General features: G+C 37.6%; 2 long non-coding RNA genes across 2 annotated transcripts; one reads left to right on the forward strand and one right to left on the reverse strand.

Moving 5' to 3' along the window:
• Positions 1–275: 275 nt before the first annotated feature.
• On the forward strand, positions 276–22,491 carry LOC125184298 (uncharacterized). Its single transcript, XR_007168082.2, has 3 exons — positions 276–693; positions 20,591–20,709; positions 21,775–22,491. It is a non-coding gene; the product is annotated as an uncharacterized lncRNA (long non-coding RNA).
• On the reverse strand, positions 480–7,598 carry LOC136790132 (uncharacterized). Its single transcript, XR_010829489.1, has 2 exons — positions 5,443–7,598; positions 480–950 (listed from the first exon to the last, which is right to left on the reverse strand). It is a non-coding gene; the product is annotated as an uncharacterized lncRNA (long non-coding RNA).
• Positions 22,492–23,504: the final 1,013 nt, after the last annotated feature.

The following is a 23,504-nucleotide window of genomic DNA, read 5'->3' on the forward strand; positions in this document are numbered from 1 at the left end:
GCATGTTTGTACGGCCTCAAAAACCACACTGAAGTGCTTCATAGCAAGACAATTCTCAGACATCAAACGGTCACTACCATAGCAGTTTTTGACTATATATATTTGTTTATTACTAACAAGTAGCTATAATACAGACTTTACAGTCTACAGTGTTTCCACAAACCTTCTTGGATTATGGAGATAAAAACTCAGGTATGAGGTTGTCATTGTTTTTTTTTTGTTTTTTTTTTTTTTTTTTTTTTCTCTTTATAACAGGCTCTTTCTCAGAGAAGCCACCTCCATTTCCTCATTTGTATAAAATGGAGGTCTGTCTTCCTCTCTTCTATGCATTCTCTTTGAAACTGTTTCTAAAATCATTTGTGTATTGGTTTGAAATGTAAGAGGAAGTGCTAGATGAGTGTTTCTTCTGCATGGGAGAGCAATGAGTGAACTGGTGCAGGGTTCTTTCTTGACCTCAATATAAAAGGCCTGACAGCAAATGGCTTAAGATAATTGCTTTAATAAGACAGAATGAGAAGTTGAACACAGTGAGATAAATCTTATATCCTTTCAGATGCTGGGTACCTGGAATTCAAGCAGCATGGGATGGAGACCAGATGGATTTTTCCATGCTGCCACACCATGAAGATCTTCTGCATGGAGTGCAGCTCTCCCTGCTGCTCCTTTGAGCTACGATATACAAACTTCTTGCAGGTAAACAACTTTGTTCCTAAAGGATGTTGACAGGGGAGCCTCCTGCTGCACTGCTGGATAGAGGTGAGGTGAGGCGGTGTGGGGGGAGCTCCCCTCTGGTACCAGGAGTTGGTGAAGCCTGGCCAGCGGCCCAGGCCTGGCGCAGCACACGCAGCCTGTGGGCCGGCCTGGGCCCACTGCACCTCCTCGGGCCAGCTGTGCTGCCCATCACTGGATCCTCAGCATGCCACAGGGTCACAGCCACCATCAATGCACTGCTAGAGTGGAATAATACAGAAGGATGCTTTCTGGGAATGCACACCAGAATTTATTAACGGGACAAATTAAGAAAAAAAGAAGGCATGAAAAATCAAGCATGATTTAAGCAGAAAATACAAAAACTGCAGTGTCTTTGTTTTATTTATAAATCTGAAAATGCTTTGGACAGAAAATAGGTGTTAATATACTTTGGCCGTGGTGGGGATAGTTCTACGTGTGACCAGAAGAACTTACTGTACTCAAGTTTCTCCTATTTTATAATAGCAAGTGCGGTGATTTCCAAGGGGCCCAGTCCTGTAAGTGTACAAAGCAACGCATGGCACTGGGTTCAGCACAAAGCACAAAAGCTGAACTTAAGAAACAAGAAAAGGAAGATAATTCACAAATACTAGTGTTTTTATCCGTTTCATTTATTCATTTTTAAGTCATCCGTCTCTTAAAAAGAAACCAACCAACCCTAAGTGACTGTGTTAACTGGTTTTAGGGTGTACATCCAAGGCAGGCATCTAAGTCAGATGGACAGAAGACTTTTCAGATTCTGTTTTCTTCAACTCTTTCCATTGGCTGCTGTATGCATCCTCCCTGATTAATATTCTGTGAATGCTATAAACTCTAGAGAGAGAGGTATCAAGTGTGTCTAGCATTGTGCTTGTCATGTAAGAACTTTCTGCCTATATTTCAAGCTACACAATGCGAGCCAGCTCTTAATGGAAAACTGTATAACTGTGTCAGCTTTAGCTGCGCTGTGCTGAAGCTGAAAATCCCTGGTGGGTGGATAAAATGATAATACAGCTTTCTCAGTGAAGCTGATTTGTGCCTGGCCAGTGGAGGCGGACAGAATGGTCTTTGGTCTGTTAATGTATCTTTCTTTGATTTTGCAGTTGCTAAAGTACCTCAGCCTTTCTAAGAGCTGTTTTCTATGGTCTTCTATCTTCCCTGCTTCTGGCCCCACAGTCCTACCAATTCATTGTGCTGCTCTGTAGCTTGCTGGATTCCTCAGTCAGCTGTCCACTGCGCGCTTAGTCTTTGAGTGGACTCCTCTATTTAAGTACCTTACAGGAGATCCAGAACCAGACAGGAGCTAGGTGAGGGCAGGGGAAGGATGTGTGAAAAATATTGGTCCTAGATAGAGGTAACTCAGACTAACTTGGCTGCCCTTAATATCTTGCCCAAAATACCTTTTAAAATGCAAACAGCTTCTTCATGAGCCAAAGAAAGGAGAAAAAAAAAAAAAGAAAAAAAGAAAGGGGGTGGGGGTGGGGAGAGGAGTAGCTAATTTGTTCACATGGGGTAAAGATTTTTCTATGCTCCACATTTGTGTGTTCTTTAGCATCTTCTCTTTATTCCTCTCTCTCTCTTTCTCTGCAAAATAAGAATACCTTTGCAGGAGAAATGGCAATTTTCTTCTTTTTTTAATGGAACTGACTTCTGAGAATGGCTCCCAGAGAGTCTGTCCCAAGACATCTGCTGTCATTGGGGTAGGGCAGGCAATCCGAGACACTGATTCGTTTGAAGTCAATAGATTTATTTACAATAAATAATCCTTATTAAGGATTAAGTCCAATCCTTATTAAGCTATTCATATTAGATGCATATATGTACATTTTCCCTCCTTTTCTATGGTGGGAGGTATCTATAAGGGAATGAAATCAATTCTAATAATACAGGATTATCTCAAGATCTTTTTGTCCCTCTGGTTAGTTCAAGAGCTTATCAAACACTTTGAGTATTTTGAGTATTTAATTCATTTAATTGACCGTAGACCCTGTGTTTTCTGTTTGTGTGTGTTATAGTGTAGTTTTCTTTTGGTTTTGTAGCTCAAATAACTTTGTCATCTTGATGAATTAAGTTCATTTATAGAGGGCTTTGATAAGGGCACAATAATAAGCACAAAGTGGTGGAAGCACACCATGAGGTCTGAGTGGAAATAGTGTTAAGCTACCTTTCTGCTCTATCAGGAGGGTATTCTTTCTTTGTTGGTCCATTAGATCTCATGAAAATAATCTTCAAAGGGATAAAAGTATCTCCTACTGGTGAATATCTTGAAAATAATTGTTCAGTAAACAGGTGAACAGCGCAGAATAAGATTTCCAAATAAAAGTATATTTTGGATGTTAGAGGTTTCTAGTTGAGGGCATCTCCAATGATATTCTGAAAATATAATCCTGGAGGACATTTCAAGGTATCTTCAGGTCTTGTTTTCTCCACTGAAATAGGTTTAAACACAACTTCCATAACTGTCAGGCACCTTATTCCATAAATAGCATGAACATATTTGTGATTGGTGTGCACAGACAGACAAGTGCTTATACTTTGAAGTTAATGCCAAGGTTTTCAGTGTAAGTGCTGGTACTTAAGCATTTAATTTGATGTCCTGTTTTTTAAATTTTTCAGTGCTTATTAGATGTGAGTTCCTATTAAAAGTGCTTCCATTCTTTCAAATGTGATGATGGAACATAACTTTTCACCCTCCCTCTGGATTTTGTCTTTTGTTTCTGGCTCTAGAACTTCTCATCCCAGCAATGTTAGACTTTTGCATAGAAGGTATCATTTACTATCAGTTGTCTAAAACCAGCAATGACTGAAGCTTTCTCCTTGTCTCCAGAGCCTGACAGATTGATCCATTCAAACTGACACAAAGATCAGCACATTTTTCACTCCTACTCTATTAATATAAGCTTCACTTGTCTCAACATCTTGAAAGCTATTCTAAGTTCTCAGAATGTTTCAATCAGCCACTGCTGAAATCATGGACTGCTGCCACCACTGATTGCAGGAATTCATACAATGCGGTTTATTGCCAGACCTTGAAAATTAAATTCCTTTGCAGATGCTAAATGTCCCACCACACTTAATAGGAATACACACTGAGTTGTCCCACAGTCATTGGCTGTAACTCTCTTGTGTCTCTAAGCGTGCATACTTTTCAACGCATCAGCTAATGCCTGGCCTGTTTAGAGGTGGCTGAATGTCAGTGATAATGTATTGGTTTATGCACAGCTAGCAAGGACTTACAGCCCCTTGTAGTAGTAAGGAGTTTTACAAATATGAAATGTTACTCGTGACTGTTGCTTTCAGATTGCATGCAGATAAGCCTGTTTTCAATATATCTGCAAATGTGGCCATTTTAATATATCTCTTTTAATTAGAAGAAAAGGAGGGGTGGGGGAATCTTGGTAAACTAGTTTGCAGAATACAGAAGTAAGCAATTATTTTGTAATTACATGGTACTTGGTAGATGCAAGAAGGTCCTTTTTATGATTTCTCCAATACAATTTTCATGTAATTTTCAGAAAGAAAATAACCATGTTATTAAAATAATTGCATTGCTATTGTCAAAATAAACATTAAAAACTTTTTTTTTTCTGATTACTCTGTGATGTATTTTGAATGGACTAATGCAAAAAAAAAAAAAAGAAAGAAAATAAAAAAAAAAGACCCACTATCAAACCTAAACTAATTACACAGGGGGAAAAAAAAGGCAGTTTAAGAAAATACAGATGACTAGAATGAATCGGTTCATGTCTGTGTACTTGTGTATCAGGGAGACAATACATTTGTGAAGTGCGTTATATTCTGAAAATACTTTTCCTCTCCAGTGTGTGTAGAATCAGTCATTCATCTGATCGTCTTTGTATGGGAAGATTCTGCTTTATGTTTACTGGGTAGCTATGTTTTCGACGCTTTGTGGTCATAGAGTTTTCTACATCTGATATGTGGAGAACTTCTCTGAGGTCTGCAAAAATGACAGTGATTAGTAAGCTTAGATAGTCCTAGTCCAGATGTAGATCTGCTACTGCTACAGAAACATTCTTAGAATGCACACTGAGATGCAGTACTTAAAGAAATATGGGCCTGATTATTTGTATTTAGTCAAGCTCAGTGCATTATATACATATGATTTTATCACATCTGATCAAATTAGAGATCACTTTTGTTTTGCAAACATCCATCAGACTTTAAATAGGTGTATGTATACTGTGTGCATCATATTATAAAAGATTTCTAAAGGACTTGACTTTTTGTTACCATTACTACCACTGGAAAAATTATTTGGCACCTTTCACTGTTAGGTTACCTGATAGGACTGGAGCTCTCCCAAACTAGCAGCCACAGGAACTCATAATACTGGTTAACAAAGCACCGTGTAACAGAAGAAACAGCTGCTGAGTGTCTTTCTACAATTCTTGCATTTGGGCAGTTGGCTTTCGGAATACAGTTTTAAGGCTCACTGAGTTATAAATACTATTTCTGACCATGCAAACACTAGGGAAAAATAACGCTATGGTGTATGCTGTAGGACACAAGTGTTCTTCTTGACTGTTTTTTAAAAACAAATCAGAAAGATTATTTATATGTATATACACACACACACAAAACGTATATATATATATACAAATGTATATACAAAATGCGTATATATATATATATACACACACACACACATGCATATTTTAAGAAACTTGCATAGATACTGGGCTGCATAATTACCTTGCCGATTCCTCCACACCATTTTTTTCCTGAAACCAGACTCTATTAGCCCTGCACTGTTCCCGTTGCTGCTTTGTTACTCTGGTTCCCCTGTGACTCTTAGGACAAATTTCCCCCTTTCCTCTTCTGACAGGAGGCTGCCCTGTTCTCACTTTCTGCCAGTGGAAGCATCTCACGCTGTCACAGTCTAACTACTGAGCTCTCTGCTGCGTGACATTCTCAAGGTTTGAATCTGTCACTTGAGTCTCGGTAGAGTATGGTACTAATTTTAAAACTTGCTGTTTTCTTTTTAGGCAAAGAAATGCTCAAGTAGCTCTTTTAAAGGTAGACTGTCATTGCGCACAGTGGTAGATGTAATATTAGTAATTATCTTCCAGGAATTAGTCTAGTAAAACAGGAGGAAAAAATCTATACTCGTCTGCCCTCACTGGAGGCTTTAAACACGCAGACGAATATCTTCATTTTCCTCTTCTGAAGATTTAGTGACTAGGTTTAATTAATCTTTGAATGTGAAGCTGAAATGAACTCTGATCCCCCTCAATTCAAACTTTTGTGCATGACTTTATGATGAATAGTGACATCCTAACAGAAAAGCTGAGACACTATACTGTTGAGGTCATTGTGAATAATACAAGCTCATCTGTGAAAGAAGAATGTTCTTTACACTATTTCCTAAGAAAGTGAGGCTTTGAAGGCTTATATAATCATAAATAAATAAATAAATAAATAAAATAAAATCCATCATAATAGAAATACTGAAAGCCCAAACAGGGACTGGGAGTCACAGTCAGCTAAAGGAAGAACCTGGGAATATTACACATATACGCATATGGATGCAAATCTCTCCAGGCTTCAATTAGTTCTGCACTCTGTGGAATGGCAACATGTGATAAAAAGTTGCAGGGAAATTTCTGGAGTTCGACAATTTTTTTTTCTTGATTTCAGTAAAAACATGCTATTCTGATACTTTGACCATTCATTGACTCTAAAGTGAAATGGATTTCTCATTCTCTCTTGTGCCATGCATGGACACTTCAGAGTCACTTCAGCTGAAAGGAAGGCTTGTCTGCTGTTATTCAAAGAGGTCATCCAATGTGTCATACTTGGGATGTGAGATCTAATGGCACATTCATTATCTAGATACTTTCTGCTTTTTTTTTTTTTTTTTTTTCTGAACAGACAAGCTTTTATTTACCATATTTATCAAAAAGATAGACATGGTAGTAATGCATTTATGAAATAACACCTAAAAGAGCTAGTTGGAAATAAGTCTGTTCTGTGTATGTTCTTTGTCTGAATCAAGTTTTTCAAACACTGTTAGGTTAGAGAGGAAGAACTACTCTGTCAGTGGAACAAAGGATTAAACTACAAAGTTCTCTTACCAGGAGATGTAATATTTAGTATGTTCACTCTGAATATAATCATACTGTCAAATGCTTGTTTGCTTCCATTGGATTTTCCTGTTTACAGAAGCTGAGGAAAGAATAATATTGTGCCACCATAGGGGAGATAGGAGACTATTTTCCTGCTTCTCTCTAGATTTGCTGTATATTTTTAAGTATTTCTCTTAATAATTCTGGAAGACAACTAAGTATGAATTTGCCCAGACTGCATGCCTGATTGGTAGTCTCATGTGACTACAGTATGTACTGGAACCTCATTTACTAAATCATGACTTTGCCACATTTACTAATATTTTCCCTGCAAGTAGCCAGCTTCAAATGAAGTATGACTTTCCTTAAGCAGAATTCTAAATCTAAAAAGTTACTCTCATGTGTAAGTACAAATAACAGTGAAGCCTTTCCTTGCACATACTTTCAAAGTGTACTTGTGAGGGAAGGAGAAATATTTCTGCTATTGTAGAAATTAGTCATAGTTCTGTTAGTTGATTAAGTTTCTGTATAAATATTTATTTGTTTATTTGTTTGTTCATTCATTTATTTTTCTCCTATGAAAACTGATAAAATTCATTAAGGGATTAGTGTATGTTAGATGAGGAGGAAATAAAATAATCTATTTTTTCTGACTTACATTAAGTGTGAGCTTACTCAGGTAGGCCAAGAGCCAATGTGAGCTTTGATTGGTTTCTTTATTTAATATAAACAAACAGATAACTGAGGGTTGTACAGCATAGGTCACATTTAAAATATTTTTAAAAGATCCTATTCTATACTTTTCTTGCTGCACTTAATTATTTTGCTGTGATTCACTGTAAATGAATTAAAATGTTTGGAAGCCTGATGTATTACTAAATACCTAATCTAGCATGACCTTATAAAAAACAAGTCATCAAATGCTGCAGTGAATTCCATCTGAGGATCCTGGAAAATCCTAAATTATTGATGCTTTCTGTCAGAACACGAGAAATGCTATTACTAATCCTGCTCTCTGCATTAACAGAAACCAGGATCAGATGAGTAGGAGGGATGGGCAGAAGCATAGCTAGAGGCTTTGGTGTCTTCCACTCGTGAAGTGGACAAGACAGGGAGCCGGCAAGCTTGGGGTCTATCTCCAGAAAAGCTGAAGAAGGTGCTGTTCTTAACAGCTCTTTTCAGGATGGTAAGAAAATGGCCCAAGCACTGCAGCAGTTTGTTTGGGTGAGATAATGTGGTTCAGTAAAAAAGGTGCTAACAAATGCTTCACTACAGCAGAAATAGAATTATTTGTATTAACTATGGAACAGCAATACAATAACTTCCTGCTTCAGGTATTGCCATATTAATGAAACCCTAGATCACATTGATTTTGGGTGAATACAGGCCAAATACTTACTGTGCAGTTGTTCAGTAGATTATGGAAACATTGTCCAAAACAACTAATTAGAAAGATGGAAGTTTCTCCTATAGAAAATAGTTAGCAATAGTATTAATGTGGTTTAAAAATTAAAAACGGTAGCTCTGTAATGAATAAAATATAATTTTACCTTTTAGAATCAGATTAAAATTAAAAAAAGTACAGTAGATAAGTAATGAGAATTTGTAAGAGGGAACTAATCTTCCCAAAGTAATTCTGAGAAATAAATTGCATTAAAGACTTTGAGCTAATTTCTTGTTCTGTGCCTGTAATCACAGGAACATGATAATATTTCATGTTTTACCCAAGACTACTATCATTTGCTGATTATCTGGACAAAAAATGTCCTAATTTAGAGAAGTACTTAAGTATGGGCCTAAGCTTCTGCTACTTAATATGAAACTAGAAAATTCAGATTTTTGAGCCATCAAGCATGCCATCTAATAATTAGACTACATGCCTCAGAAGTGTTGCTTTGTAGGTGCCTATAAATATCCCTTTTAAATAAGGACAGGATAAATTTTTGACATTAAGATCTTTAAACAATGCAGGCTTTCTGAAGAGATGTGGCCCAAAAAAGATTCAAGAAAATATCAATTGCTACATCTCTACTTATAATTAGTTGCTCATTAGGCAGGCTTTTTTTTTTTTTTTTAAATATTCCTTGTTTGGAGAAATGTCTCCTGTATATATAGAGGTAGATTTAGAATTCCTTTTGTTATATATTTTCCATTGTTGTTAGGATAATTAAGCACTTGACGTCTCATTTTTTGGTAATAATTTGGACTTCTTGTCTGTATCATACACTGTACACACCTAGCTCATATTTGTTTCTGAGGATATTATGATGACTGTGATAATATTTTAAGTGGCTTCATCTCCTTTTTCAGTATGGCTCAGACAATAAATGGTGTGGGTCAGCAGTTACTGGACAGGCGTATGCAGGGAGCTTGGGGAGGAAGAGAGCAGACAGAAAGATGAGGGAATGGAAAAAATGATATGTGGTTGATAGGAGAATGGAGCAATTTAGTACTGTGCAGGGAACGATTCAGAGATAATCGGAAGACTAAAAAGGAAGTGAATATGTGGAGTAAAATACTTCATTTACTTACAAGAAAGGGTGGGGAGGTGCAATAAGGTGGTGGTGGTAGACAAGCAAAAAAGAGGGAAGCCTCTGTTTGTGTGTTATTTGAATTGAAAGCGACATTTTAAAATATAAACTGATGAACTGCAAGTTGAAGATGAATATTGCATGACTGGGGAAATCATTTTAAAGGAATGTAATAAATTTTGAAATCAATTGCATGCTGTTGAATCAGCCACAATGAAGGTAGTGCAGTGGTGTTTGCCAGAGACAGTCATTTATTTAAAAAAATAAATAAATAAAAAATAAAAATCAGTGAATCCCCACAGTATGTGTTTTACTTTCCAAGCTAACGATGTGGAAAACCTCACACACCTATAAAGACTGTTTAAATTAGTTTTTAATGTGTATACAACAAATGACATGCTCTTAGGGGCCAGGGACTTTGATTTAAATGATAGATGTAAAATCTATTGCTCTGCTAACACTTTTACGCCAAATGAACCTGTAATTGAACAGAATCTTACCATCCCTTTTCTGAGATGCATATAACTAGGAGTGAAGATTTTTAAAAACCCATTTGGAGTTTACAGTTACCTAAAAATATGTAAACCAGTGTTTAGGGTCCAAATCTTGGTTTAATCAGTTCCTAAGCTTACTAAGATTTCTGGGGAAAAAAAAATAAAAAAAAATAAAAAATTGAAAGCTGTTTCAGCCTTCTCCCTCCTTTCTTTATTCCTTTATTCCTTCTTTCATTACTTCCTCCCTTCCTTCCTCCTTCCCTCTCTTTCTCTCTCTTTCCAGTTTTTGAACTTTTGGAGTTACTTGGATCACACCTTTTCTTTTTTGCCCATACTTTTGCTCCAGAATGTGGCGCTTGTAGCAAACACAACATGAAGCACTTGACAAAGTCACTAGAATTGACAGCGCTGATGCTAGGTAGCATATTGGAAACGACAGTCATTGACGTAGTACTATTTCTGTACATTACAATAACATGTTATTTTGGGAGATATCGTCAAGTGCTTCCGCCATAACATTTGAGCTTTTTCGTTTTTATTGTGTTTGAATAGCCTCTCCAGTGCCTCTGAGTACCGCATTAGGGCATTCTGTTAGAAAATAAGTGTGGTGACTGAAATTGGGAAGGGAACTCTCAATAGAGCAGTGCAGTTTCTTTAACCATGGGGAGTGATGTAGAAAAGGCTGAATACAAAACTCGATTCATTTTTATGTTCTGTCCTTTCTAGCAGCTGACGGATCAAAGCTACCATAATACTTGCAATGACTTAAATAAGATGTGATCATTTAAATAAAAGAATGTGTGCATCGTTACTGAATATTAATGTTAATAACTGGTAAAGAAAGGAACAGATGAACAAAACAGAGGCCCAGATGTTTACCAACAACATCATTACTGCAAAATAAATTCTGTAATATTCATTTTCATTTTCTTAACTTCTGCTCTGACTCTGGGCTGTGAAGATCTGGTGCGGTTCCAAGCTGAGGCCAATGGTACCTCAGAGCAGCACAACACAGTGTTTTCAATAAATTTTGATGCACAGTGATCTGCAAAAAATGTTCAGGATTCAGAATGTTCCTTTAGGGCTAAAGGCTTGGAATCATTGACTTTGAATGAATATGATCTGCAATAGACTGACTGCATCATTAGCACCCAGTTGTGCTACTGATTTCAAACAGACCATGCTTGCTGTTCTACCCCATGACTTAGCAGTGCTTGAGTGACCTTGCTCAAACATGCTGGTGTTGTGAAGTTTTTATTTCCTCCCCCTTTTTTTGTGTGTGTGCGTGCGCACATGTGTACAGTGTTTGTATAGTTCTACAGCTTTTACCTAAATAGGACTTTAAAATGAAGGGGGAACTAAGTCCTGACTCTTTCCACCTAATTGTGGTAAGGCTTGCCAGGGTAGTAATTAGGATTATGTAATAGGTTTGTCCCCATTTTAATATTGATAATAGCCTAAGAGCTTGGCCTTCTGTAACATTCTTTAAACAGGGGATGTTGTCATGGGCAATGGAGCAGAAGAATGGGCTGCTTCTCTTTATTTATTTTCCTTCCTCCTCATTTTAATTAGTCAAGAATTTTTGTTTCTTTGTTTTGTTTGTTTCTTTGTTTTTTTAAAGGTAGGTTGTGTAGCAGTTGCATTTAAAACTCATTTACAATGGTTAAGGAGGGAAGCCTCAGTGCACCTAATGGGCATATCAGTTTTATGAACTCAATAACTTCTGAAATGTAAAGTCACTCGAGTTAACATTTATAAACCCGTGTGATGTTTAAACAACAGTGCTTATGGATTTGATGGATCACATACTGTATCAAGCGATGCAGTGTCTCTTCAATCCATTGCCATAAAGGCAAATTATTGCTGCAGGAGCACACAGCACTGAATTGTTTCAGGTGGCACAGTATGCCTGATGTGTGTCAAAACAACAGTGTTAATGTAGCAGATTGAGAGAAGAATGCTATGTTAGGAGAAAGCTGGGATTCAGAAAGGGAGGAGAATACTATTTTTGAAATTTAACTAAGAGACAACACAATGCAGAGTTAAAAGGCAAGTGAGTCTGTGAAGCTGCTGCAATTTGGAAAGAAATCTGAACCATAAAAGCTGCTGTAGTTAAGTTGATATAAAAGTTTTCATCATAGTCTAACACGTTTAATTGATTGTGACATGAAAAAGTGTATGTTGTATACTGAAACATTTCATGCTTTGTATCTGCTCACATGTAAGCTTCTCAGAAATCTGAGGAAAATAGGTTGAGTTTTTGTTTGTAAGAAGATGATATTTCCTTGACAATAATACAAGTATGTTTGCTAGTACATTGGCTTGTTCTCATTTAGAAGTAGAGCATTGAAGTAGAGAATTGATTTTTTTATTATTATTTTTTTTTCTTTTTAAATTTAAATAGAGCTTGGAAATAAAGTAGAATAAGCTAAGGTTTCTTTTTAAAAATGTTTTTAAATGCACTTACTTGATGTATAGTATGCTTGGAGGGAATGCTGCACTGTACATGCACGTGCTTTTTGCGCATATCTGAAAAATCTATTTGAGCATATTTTGCAAGCCTGCAAGATTTGTGAAATAATTATTTCACACTGCTAAGCAAGGGTAAAACCTCAGCTGAAATACTCTGTTGGTTTTAGACAGTGCATTTTGAGGAAGATATGGATCAGTCCCAGGGAGAGCAAAGAGAATAATCAGAGGTCTAGAAAATATGGCATCACTACAAAATTTGAAATAATTAGGGAAAGATAGAGAAGCCAAGGAATCTTGATGGAAGAGAGACCAGGGTTATGGATGGGGAGCAGAATTCAGTGACAGTTTTTGGATGCATTTAAAACTGCTGCCAGCAAGCAGAAAAGGGGAATAATACCGGTTATCTATATTCATGTACATAAAAAAAAAAAAAAAAAGAGAGAGTGAGAGAGAGAACAGTGAAATTAACAGTATCAAGGAAGATTCATACTAGCCATAAAGAGAATTTTCTAAGGGCAATGACAGGGATAGACTGACACTGCTGGGTGAGGTTATATATATCTATCACTGGCAGCTTTGCTCTCTAAAAAAAGACAGATAAACGTTTTTGGTGATAAGGCTGAATGCCAAATAGTCCTTTGTGGAGGAGAAGGAAGGGTAATATAGACTATATGATATTATAGATGACCTCACAATTAGAATCTGACAGTTGTCGTAAGACTAATGTTGTAAGCAGGAAAAACTTTCAATAGCGAAGTACTGCCAATTCACCCCTCACTAAAACAAATTAGACTTTAATCCATTCAGTATATCTTACTTTCAGCAAGAGATGTAAGGAGTGGCTGAATCTAGATACTGTACAATTTCTTACAATTAGGTTTTGGTTGTCTTCAGAAAAAAATGCGTTGTGTTTTATTTATAGGAGAAATGGAATCAGAAGAAAATTCAGGCTGGAAATCCTCAGGAGGCTTCAGCCTCCTGGTCAAAGCAGGGTCAGCTATGAGGTCACACCAGGTTGCCCAGGGCTTTATCCAATCTGGAACTGAAAACCTCTGAAGATGGAGACTGTACAGCCTCTCTAGGTAGCGGGCTCCACAGACAGTGTTCGAAGTGAAAAAGCTTTTTTTTTATATTCAGTCTGAACCTCTCCTGACTCAGGCTATTGCCTCTCACCCTTGTACCATGAATAGCTGTGAAGAGCCTGGCTCATCTTCTCACCAACCAATAACCCTGGGCAGCCCGCTGTTAGGTCCCTCTGATGACTTCTTTTCTCCAGGACGACCTTGTCCAGGTCCAGTTTGTCACTGTCATCATAGAGCAAGTGTTCCAGCCCTCAATAGGAGACACAATATTCTCAGTTCCAGGAATTTTATTAACCTCCTGCTAATTAGGTACTGAGAAGAAGAAAATAAACACTTACTTAGGAAAACAGCTTTTCCTCTCCTTTCCCCAGGCTCAAATTCACTCCACCATCTCTACTCCTAGTCTGTTTCCCTTATTTTCACCTGATGCATTGTACTAAGTTGCTCCCAAACCCCCAGTGTGGGGAAGGCTGCACTGGAGGCTGCAGTTATGGGTGTAGTACTTTGTCTGCTCTTCCTTTCTGCTGCTTCATTTTCCTCTGCTCTAGCAGGGGCTGTAGTCCCTCAGGGCTGTCCCATCTCCAGCATGGGTCACCTGCCCACTGCAGTCCCTGCCCTGGTGTGTGTCACTTCCTCTGTCACAGAGTGCCTCCTTCACACACCTCCTCCATTTCTTCTGCCACAGCCCCTTTGTCTCTTCTCTGCCATCTCAAAGGCTGCGCTCTCTCAAATGTGCCCACACAGCGGTGCTGGAGCTGGCGGTGACCGGCCAGGGGCAGCTCCTGGCCCCCTGCAGCCCCAGTTGGGACAGTGCTGGACGTGCCCAGCACGCTCCTTCTGCTAATACTCATCACCACAGGCTTGTTTGATCATCTGGGCTCTTGGCTGAACCTGGCAACCATCTCTGGGTCTATCTTGCTCAGGTACAGTGGAATGGGGCCCTGTCCTGCTGGCTGGGCTATGCCTTGCATTCCCGTTGTGCTCACTGTTCCATCACGGGGACTTTCTTTTCTGGGGCTGGTCGTGCAGCTAGCTGCAGTGTGGCCAGGTGAGAGCTACTAGCTGCTGGCTTCTGAGGAAGGGCCTCCCTTCTGTGCTGAGTGCGTGCTGTCACCTCAGTTAGCAGCCCATTACTCCAACAAAGACCACCAGCCAGACTCCCCAGCTCTGCTAGGTGGTGCTAGTCCTGTGCACTGCGGGCTGGCGCCAACTCCTGAGGGATGTCTGTGCCCTGGCATGACATCAGCTGTAATGGGCACAGGGCAGATCCTGGCCTCCTCCCACAAAGGTCACTGGCTACCCAAACCCTGGTACTTCTTGCCCAGACCTGGCACTTGGCGTTTTCCTTGCTGAGTTGCACATCCTGTTGGCCTGTTCCTCCAGCCTGCGTAGGCTCCTCTGAGTGACAGTCCGGCCGTTACATGTGTGCCTCTTCCTCCAAGTGGGTGTCATCTGCAAATGTGATGACAGTGACATTGACTCCTTCTAGGACAGAGCTCTCTGGTACTCCACTTATTGCTGATGTGGTACAGTATAAGCCATTAACCACTATGCACTGAGCCTGATTATTCAACCAGATTTTTACAGATCGGGTTGCCCACCTGTCCAGGTCTGCTGTCCCTAAGTCACCAGCCACATTCAGCAATGGGCTCACCTTTTTCTCTTGTTCAGAAAATCCCATTCAATGAGTGTCACGTGGTCCTACACACTGTATGAAAGAATACGTTGCCGTTGGAGTAATTGAGAAATGCTATTCAGCAGCAACAATATGACTTCTAAAACGGCATTCAAATTGAGAACTACATCTGTTGTCTTTGTTAAAGTACTGTAAGCAATAAATTTTTCCTCTCTTAAAACTTTATGGGAGTAATTACAATTTTTCATGAACCCATTAGTATTACATGACTAAGAGAATAGTTTTTCTGCTATATTTCAAGTAGTCAGAAAACTGCTTCAAGTATATTCCCTTTTATTAAAAACTTGAGAGAAAAGTGACTGGGAGAAGAAATTTTCTGTAGGCTGACATTTCTGATGTCACCTTCTAAAGCTGAGTGAAGATTTCCCAGCAACACATGAATAGATAGAAAATTCAAGCTATGACAATATTTCTTTTGCCAGAATTTGAAATTTCAACCAAGTTTTTAGCCATGTTTTTATTCTTCAGCAATATTAGGTTGGCATTACCTCCTCCTTACTTCCCTTGATGCCTTCCCCACACCACCAAGTTATTATTGTGTCAGAATTTTGGATGAAAAGCCTTGGGCTGTAATTTCTTGCCAAGTTTCAAGAAAAGAAATAAAAGTTTTTATTGTTCCTCCTCTTGCTTCAGTTTTATGCTTCTTACAACTATTTCTCTCCAGTCTGCTTCTATTTTTGCATTATTTTTCATTCATATATAAAGTGGTAGCATTCTCCTCATCCTAAGAATTGCCGTATTGGTCAGTATTTGCAATGTTCATGTGTTGTGCAATTATGGATAAGAAAGTGCCTAAGTGAAGCCTTTGTGTTCTATTGTTAAGAAAAATTCTTAAGACTTCCCTAGTAATTTTTGTAATAGTAATTTTTATTATACTGTTATGTTGGATATGTTAGAAGATTATTATATTTTAAATAGATAGTGCTTTGGCTTTGGAAGCAGCCAGGAAAGCTTCAATTCTTACTGAAAATGCCTTTGAATTTTAAGCACCAGTCTGTCAGTATAAAAAGTACTCTGCAAAGTAATCTGTTTATCTAATGAAGTGACTAAAATAGTTTAGCTATTCATGTTTGTATCAATAAGCATCATCTGTATATCTTCTGTTAAGTCTATTGAGGGTACAAGGCTTTTTCTTATGCCTTCATTTAAGTTTATTTGCTTTAAGATTTTGAGAATATTATGGGAAATTAAGGGAAGTTTTTCTTTATATGATTTTTTTAATAGCAAACAGTCCTCTTCCATCACACTTTGAAATGAGTTGGAACAATGACAAAATCTGCTGCTTCCTCTCCATTCTAGATGTTGGCAAGTAAAAGAAACTCTATTGCTTCTACACATAAATGAATCTAGATGTGCAGTAAATGAATCTTCATGCAGTATGAATTTATTAATGCAAATAACACAAGGAAACAAAATAATAGGGCAGTGGTATAGTTTTGATCTATTTTTCTTTCCTTTTTTTTTTTTTTAGTGTTGCCTCCAGTGTTCAGCTGACAATGCTTTCATTCATTTATCTCCTTCTACAGTCACACTTGTCTTTGCTTTAGTATAGTTGTGTTTTTGCCTTTAGAATGCTATGAAAACTATGATCCTTGCTTTAAAAAAAAATCAATATTTAATCAAAAAGATAAAATGATGGCATTTTTTGGAAATAATATTAAGAAGAAAAAAAAAAGTAATGCTGGCTATGAAATAATACTGTTAAAGAAAAGCTCAAGTGGTTACCAGCTTTCTTTCTCTGTCGATAGGAGAGAACACTGAAGATTGTTCTATATAAATGTATAAATGGATCAGAGAGAGAGAGTTTAGAGTGTGTGTGGTTACTCATTTAGCATGCCTTTCCCAGTAGCCACCCATGTCACCAGCATCCAGTGTCCCATCAATGTGGTCATGCTAGTGACCCCAAACCTCCCTCTCTCACCTGTTAGCTGCAAAGAGTTGCACCAGAGCCTGTTTCACATCCCACTCTTCTGGTGGCCATATTCATATCATGTTACATCATGTTACAACAACCAGCCCCAGCCCAATGTTTGACTTAATCAGCTTTGAGTGTGGACACCAGTGAGTCTGTCATGGTGCCACAATTCTTTTTCTGAGCATTTGGTTGTTTTCTAGGTACTGAGTTACACTGTATGTGATGGCCAGTAAGAAGGCTACCACAGGTTACATAAGAGATGTAATATTTCATCATGCTAAGCCTGCACATGTTGCTGATTGATTATCCACTCAGGTCACGCTTCATGCTGTTTTTGGATGTTTCCTGCTGTGTATATTTAATTCTCGGTAATTTTTATACAGCCGAAAATAGCTGGATGGCATTTGCTGTTATACTTAACCTCAGCTCAGCTGCCTGCCTACATTTCTGTGAATGTTATCAATGTTATGCATTCAGTTCATGTTTATTCCTTTATTTGATATTAGCCGGTCTGCATGCATTTATTTTTCAGTAGCATTGATTTGACTGAAAAAGACTGGACTGCATATATTGCGTAATGACTAAACTAGACTCACTCTGCCTCTCTCTCTGAAGTAACTCGAATGCAGGCAGACTCCTTTCCAGATATCTGTCTGTGAGCTGCACATCTTATCAGCTGTCCCACCTATGCCTTCCAGCTGAGACAACTGTGCTGTTTTTTTTGGCTTGTGAGATGACTCACACCCTAAGCAGCAGCCTTAACTTTGTTATAATACAGATACTATTTGAATCTGTCTCTATAGGATTGCCTATCATGTAAACATAGAGCCATCCATACAGAAACATAGGAGAACTCCTTGCCCCTGAAGCCAAAAAGTGTAGTATAACTTCTGTTACTAGTAATGCTAATTCCTAAAGGTTTACTGAGTTTTTTCAACTGTTTAAATTTCTGAAGTTTCCTTTACAATATCTGTGAGCAATTATCTAATACAAGATAGAAGATCTTCAGGCTCACAGGTTGGGCTCAAGGAGTTATAGCCCAAGGGGTTATACCAGGCTGGTGGCCAGTCACTAGTGGGGTTTCCAGAGCTCCATTTTAGGGCCAATTCTCTTCATTGTTTTCAAAGATGACTTGGAAACTTGCAGGTGACATTGGAGTAGGAGGAGCTGTTGGCTCTCTTGAGGGTGGAAGGCCTTGCAGAGAGATCTTGACAAATCAGAGGGCTGGGCAATCACCAGCCATATGAAGTTCAACAAGAGCAAGTGCTGTATTCTGCACCTGTGATGGAGCAACCCTGGATCTACATGCAGACTGGGGGACAAGAGGCTGGAGAGCAGCCCGACGGAAAGGGATCTGGGTGTTTTGGTTGACAGCAAGTTGGACATGAGCCAGCAGCGTGCTCCGGCAGCCCAAAGGGCCAGCCGTGCCCTGGGGTGCAGCAGGCACAGCACTGCTAGCTGGTCAAGGGAGGGGATTGTCCACTCTGCTCTGACTGGTGCGGCCTCACCTCGAGTACTGTTTGGGGCACCACAAGGTACAAAGGACATAAAACTATTTGAGTATCCGAAGGAGGGATATGAAGATAGTGAAGGGTCTAGAGGACATGGTCCTGTGTGGAGTCATGAGTCGGACTTGATGATCCTTGTTGGCACCTTCCAACTCAGGATATTCTATGATTATATGAAGTACGATTAGTGAATCAGGAAAACAAATCATCACCAAGATATTTAATGCACGGTGCCCATGGGAAAAAAAAAAAAAAAAGTCCTGTGTATGGCTGCCACAAGGACAGGATGAATGAATATGACTTGTCAGTTGTGTGATATGATTTTCATAGATAAGATTCATCGGTGTTCACCTTTCTCATTCATGATTCAGTCCCATTTATTTTCTGTCAGAAATTACAAGGATGAATTTCAAAATAGAGGAGAATAGGTTCTGGGTTCTGCCTACTAAGTAAGGTGGGTACTTTGGGCTGTCTTGGATGCACAGATTGAATGACCTAGATGTAACAGGTTTCTTTTTTGCATAACTTGAAAGATCTAGAACATACAGTTTCAGTAAGATATTCAGGTAGGTATCAAGTGTCAGGCAAAAAAAGATTAAAGAGGAACAGTGAATTCAGGCCCAGTTCAGGACTACACTTGAGTGCTACAGATGTGATTTTTATAGTTAAGTTACTTAGGATGGTAACCAGAAAAGAAGCTCTAATTCTGTGCCTGCCCAGAATTGCTTCATTGCCAGAAGAGGGAAGCAGCCCAAGGAAGTTTACAAACTGGCCGTTCCTCCACGGACTTTTCTCAGTGCTCCTGTGCAAAACATATCTGAGCACTTATCTGAGATGGAGGTTTTCAGAGCTCCAAACAGTAGCCCAGCTGAAGGGAATTTATATTAGATACTTACTAAATCAGTAACTAGAACCCCTTGTTTCTCTATTCCTAATTTTTTATACAGAAATTGAAAAAACAGGGTATCATGCATAGACTCTGGTTTACTGTATATTTAACAATGCAGAGTGAAACAAATTCAACAGTGGAAGTCTGAGAAACTGCACTGATTTCATATAATGATCTATAACTTAGTGGTTGATCATGCTTGTATGGAAGAGGAGATAAGAGTTTCAAATTCTCATCAATTCAAATAAAGAAACTGAACCCCGGCCTTCCACAGCCTGCATCTACTACGTTATAAGGCTGATGGCTGCGGACAGGTCTGCTCACTTTCCTGGTGTTACAGCTGCGAGGATGAATGGGGAAAATTCTTGCTGATTTCAGAGAATAATTTTAGTTATAAATAATTTGTCTGTAGTATTAATGTTGAATTTAGGAGGCCATACTTCTAGAAGGTAAATATTATATAAGAATAGTAATCTATGATAATACATCTGTTCTTGTAAAACAGCTTCTAAAAGTTATTTCCTGTATTATGAAGTTAAGAAAACAATTTTCAAAGCCAGTTGTTTTTACTGACCCATAAACATGTTCTCCTGGAGAAAGCCACTTTTGCTGCCTTCATCTGCCATCTTGTGGTATGTTAGCTTAATCTCAAGTGTATAGAAATAGGTACATAGATTACTTACTCTATTTTCCTGCTTCACATTAGTAGTTACTAGACTGGTACAAGGAGATCTTATTTTTGTGATCTAATGTACAGTAAATGAATTTTCATGTGCTATTTTCCTTTTCATATTGGAAAAATAAAAAAGATTGAAAAATCAGCCAGCTGCAAAGAACTTCTTGAACATGTTTTTGTTTTACTAGAAATTGTACATACTAAAGAGACTGGACTTTACATTTTGTTGACACATCTCTATAAATTAACACTTATCAATTCAATAAAAACTGACCATACTTTTTCTTGAAGCTTTCAAAACGAGTTACTGGTAACATTAGTAGAAAGGCATTGTGAACACATATAAGATTATGAACTTTCTCTCTGTGAATTCTTTATAAGAGCAGCTATAGAAGAGAAATTAGGTAGTAACATCATTGTGTTATGCATATGTGTAATGCAACATCATTGTTACTCTGATATATTGATGTTGTTAATATCTGTCAAATCCGTTACCCTATGCTTTGTGACAGATGTTTCACAGGAAAGGACATGGCATCTTCTACCAGGAAACCAAAATGGAATAAGTCACCACATGGAAGGGAGATTTTTTTCCCTAAACTCCATTAATATTTAGCTGATAAGTTTAGAGGTATGTTTCTTTATATATATATATATATGTATATGTATATATATATGTAATGTATGTATGTATTCAGGAATTTAAAGGTTTCTTTTTTGTTTGTTTGTTTGTTTTTTTTTTTCATTTTATTACAGAATGACACAGAATAGTTTAAAGTGAAGAGATGGAGGGAAAGATGTAAAAATCCTTTAAAAATTTTCCATACCTAATTAAGAGGGCCTTTATCTTGCAGTTGAGTTCAGGCTGAACTCTGTTAATTTAATTAAAATTATGCAATGTTTATATCTTCTGTTTATTTGGATTATTCTAAGCCACTCAGCAAGGTTAACTTATTAGAGTTAACTTTACAGTTAAGAGATACGACTTTTGTTTCCCTGATGTGCCACCTGTATCAGTGTATAAGACACACAGACCACACTGAAAAACAAACTTATGAAAAAGTGTAATCATTACGTTACTTCTTTTTTTTTTTTTTTTTAAAATTTAAATTCAATTTCTTAGGCTAGCCTTGAAAATAGTACTTAAAAGCATATCCATCTTCTTTTTTCCAATTTGGAAAGATACAGACAATTGTAGCTTGGCTAAGTATAAAACATTATTACAATGCAACTTTTCAAATATTAGCACTGTCATTTCAAAGGATATTAACCTATTACATACACTAGGATTTATTTGAAAGTAGTTTTAATTCCATTCTGGTCTGTATTCATAGTGTTCATTTTCCTGGTCTCTTGATAAAGAGACATACGCAACAAGATTAACTATTGGTCTTTGAAAAGCAGCTTGGCCAACTGAGCTCTAAATTTAAGCATGTTCTTAAAGCATTAAGTAGCATTAAGAATTAGTATTGGAATACCATAGTACAGACTGGGAAATCCCAACTTTCCAAGTCTAGATGCTCAGCTCAGTTTGAGACCCAGCAGTTTAGACTTGTGAAGCACTTTCTTTTCCTAAATATTAAAAAAAAAAAAAAAAAAAAAGTAACATTATTGGTCTTTGAAAATTGAATTATTTATTATTTTTTAAGACTATAAAACAGATTCATGGGTTTTCTTATTATTTTTCTGTTTGCAGGCTGCCACTCCTGTCTCTCCTCCCAGTAACCACCCCCATCTCTATACAGAGAAGAAGTCAATGGCAAGACTCCACTTGACTCAGAATGGCCACAATTTCTTGTCTGGGCTCTATCCTCTGTGGAACAGGAGCAAATTTTTCACACGACTGATTAAAAATGATTGACTGGCAATTCCTAACTTAAGGTCGTATTACCCATTTGTGTTACAATGAGAAGATAAGGCTGTACCAGATACTAGTCAGGTCCAGGTGTTTGGCCTGGTTTCTATCCCACACACGAGATGATGAGAATTATCACAGTGATGATATTCAGAGGTCCCTGACTAACTAATATATACATATCAGGTTGTTATAGCTCTGCTGTGTTAAAAGAAAGTTTCTAGAAGGGATACCATTTTAGTATGAAATAGACAAGATATTTCTATTTATAGGTTTTGTGATATCTGTGTAAAACTATACATCAACAGAAGTGGAGATTGGCACAAAAGCTACTAAGCTCCCTTTATTATGCCAATTTATTATGGCAATATCAAACACTTGTGTAAAGCATGAATTTGCCCAATTTTCTGTACTTCCTATTTATAACAGTTTTATTCCTGAATTTAATAGATTTTTAGTATCTAGATGATTCAGAGATCCAACTTTTACTGCTTTAAATAAGTGATTTGCAATATTAACTTAGAACTAACTGAATGTTGTTGTAGAAGTCTTAGTATTCATTTGTTCATTGATTTGGGCATGGAGAGATAAGGAGACTATAGCTTAGTTGCAATGGCGGCTCTATTCCAGTGATATCAAGTTATTCTTTGATATGTTTTAGAAAGGGCATCAAATCTGCTAGGTGAATAGAACTGTAAAATTGCAAGGATTTGTAGGGACAGAGGGGATTTATTTTGTTTTGTTTTCTATTTCCCCCTCTAGTATTACAGAAATGCTAAACAGCAGCCACCTCAAAGGAGCTTATATAAAGTAGTTTTATAGAAAAATATTTTTAGTTGACAGAGCTATTTTGCTTAAAGTTGCTAAAGCTGGACATAATCTGCTAAATGCATAGACAAGATTTTTCTTAAGCATATATTGAATATTTTAAATCCCTTAAATGATGCAGTATTTCTCTTCTATGGTTTGCACTGGGAAACAAGGATAAAGAGGCTTTCTAGGAAAATTAAATCACAAGAAAACGGATCATGTTTGCAAGTCTTTCATACACCAGATCTAAAAACCGTACTTTTTCAAAATTTGTTTCAGTTTACTGAAGATGCTGAAGTATTTAAAGAGTTTTAGTGTAGTGTTAAAAATGTTTCAAAGCCTGTGCTCAGAAGGGAAGGTAGATTACAGTCCCTCTGATATGGGATCTGATGTAGCAAAAGACCAAGGAGAAGAAAAATGCATATGCAATCATGAGGAAAGCCTGCAATAGAAAGACCAAACTATACTTAGTTCTGCATTCAAGTTAATCTGAAGAAATGATAATAACGTGGGTAGACTTAATTGTGGCATACAAAAAAAGTAGATGAAAGAGAACATCAGCATTTTACTCAGGTAAGTAAAGAATGATGCACTGGATTGAAACTGCAGTGGAAGATAAAATAGGTGAACCTATTTGTTTTATATTTGCCTAGAAAAACAAAACAAAACAAACAAACAAAAACCAGTTCAAACCTTTTTTTTTTTTTCTTTGTAGAAGTTTCATTTGAACTCTGACTGCAAATGTTGAAGAACTTGTTCTA

The sequence above is a fragment of the Anser cygnoides genome, chromosome 2 (assembly GCF_040182565.1).
Source record: "Anser cygnoides isolate HZ-2024a breed goose chromosome 2, Taihu_goose_T2T_genome, whole genome shotgun sequence".
In the NCBI taxonomy this organism is placed as follows: Eukaryota; Metazoa; Chordata; class Aves; order Anseriformes; family Anatidae; genus Anser; species Anser cygnoides.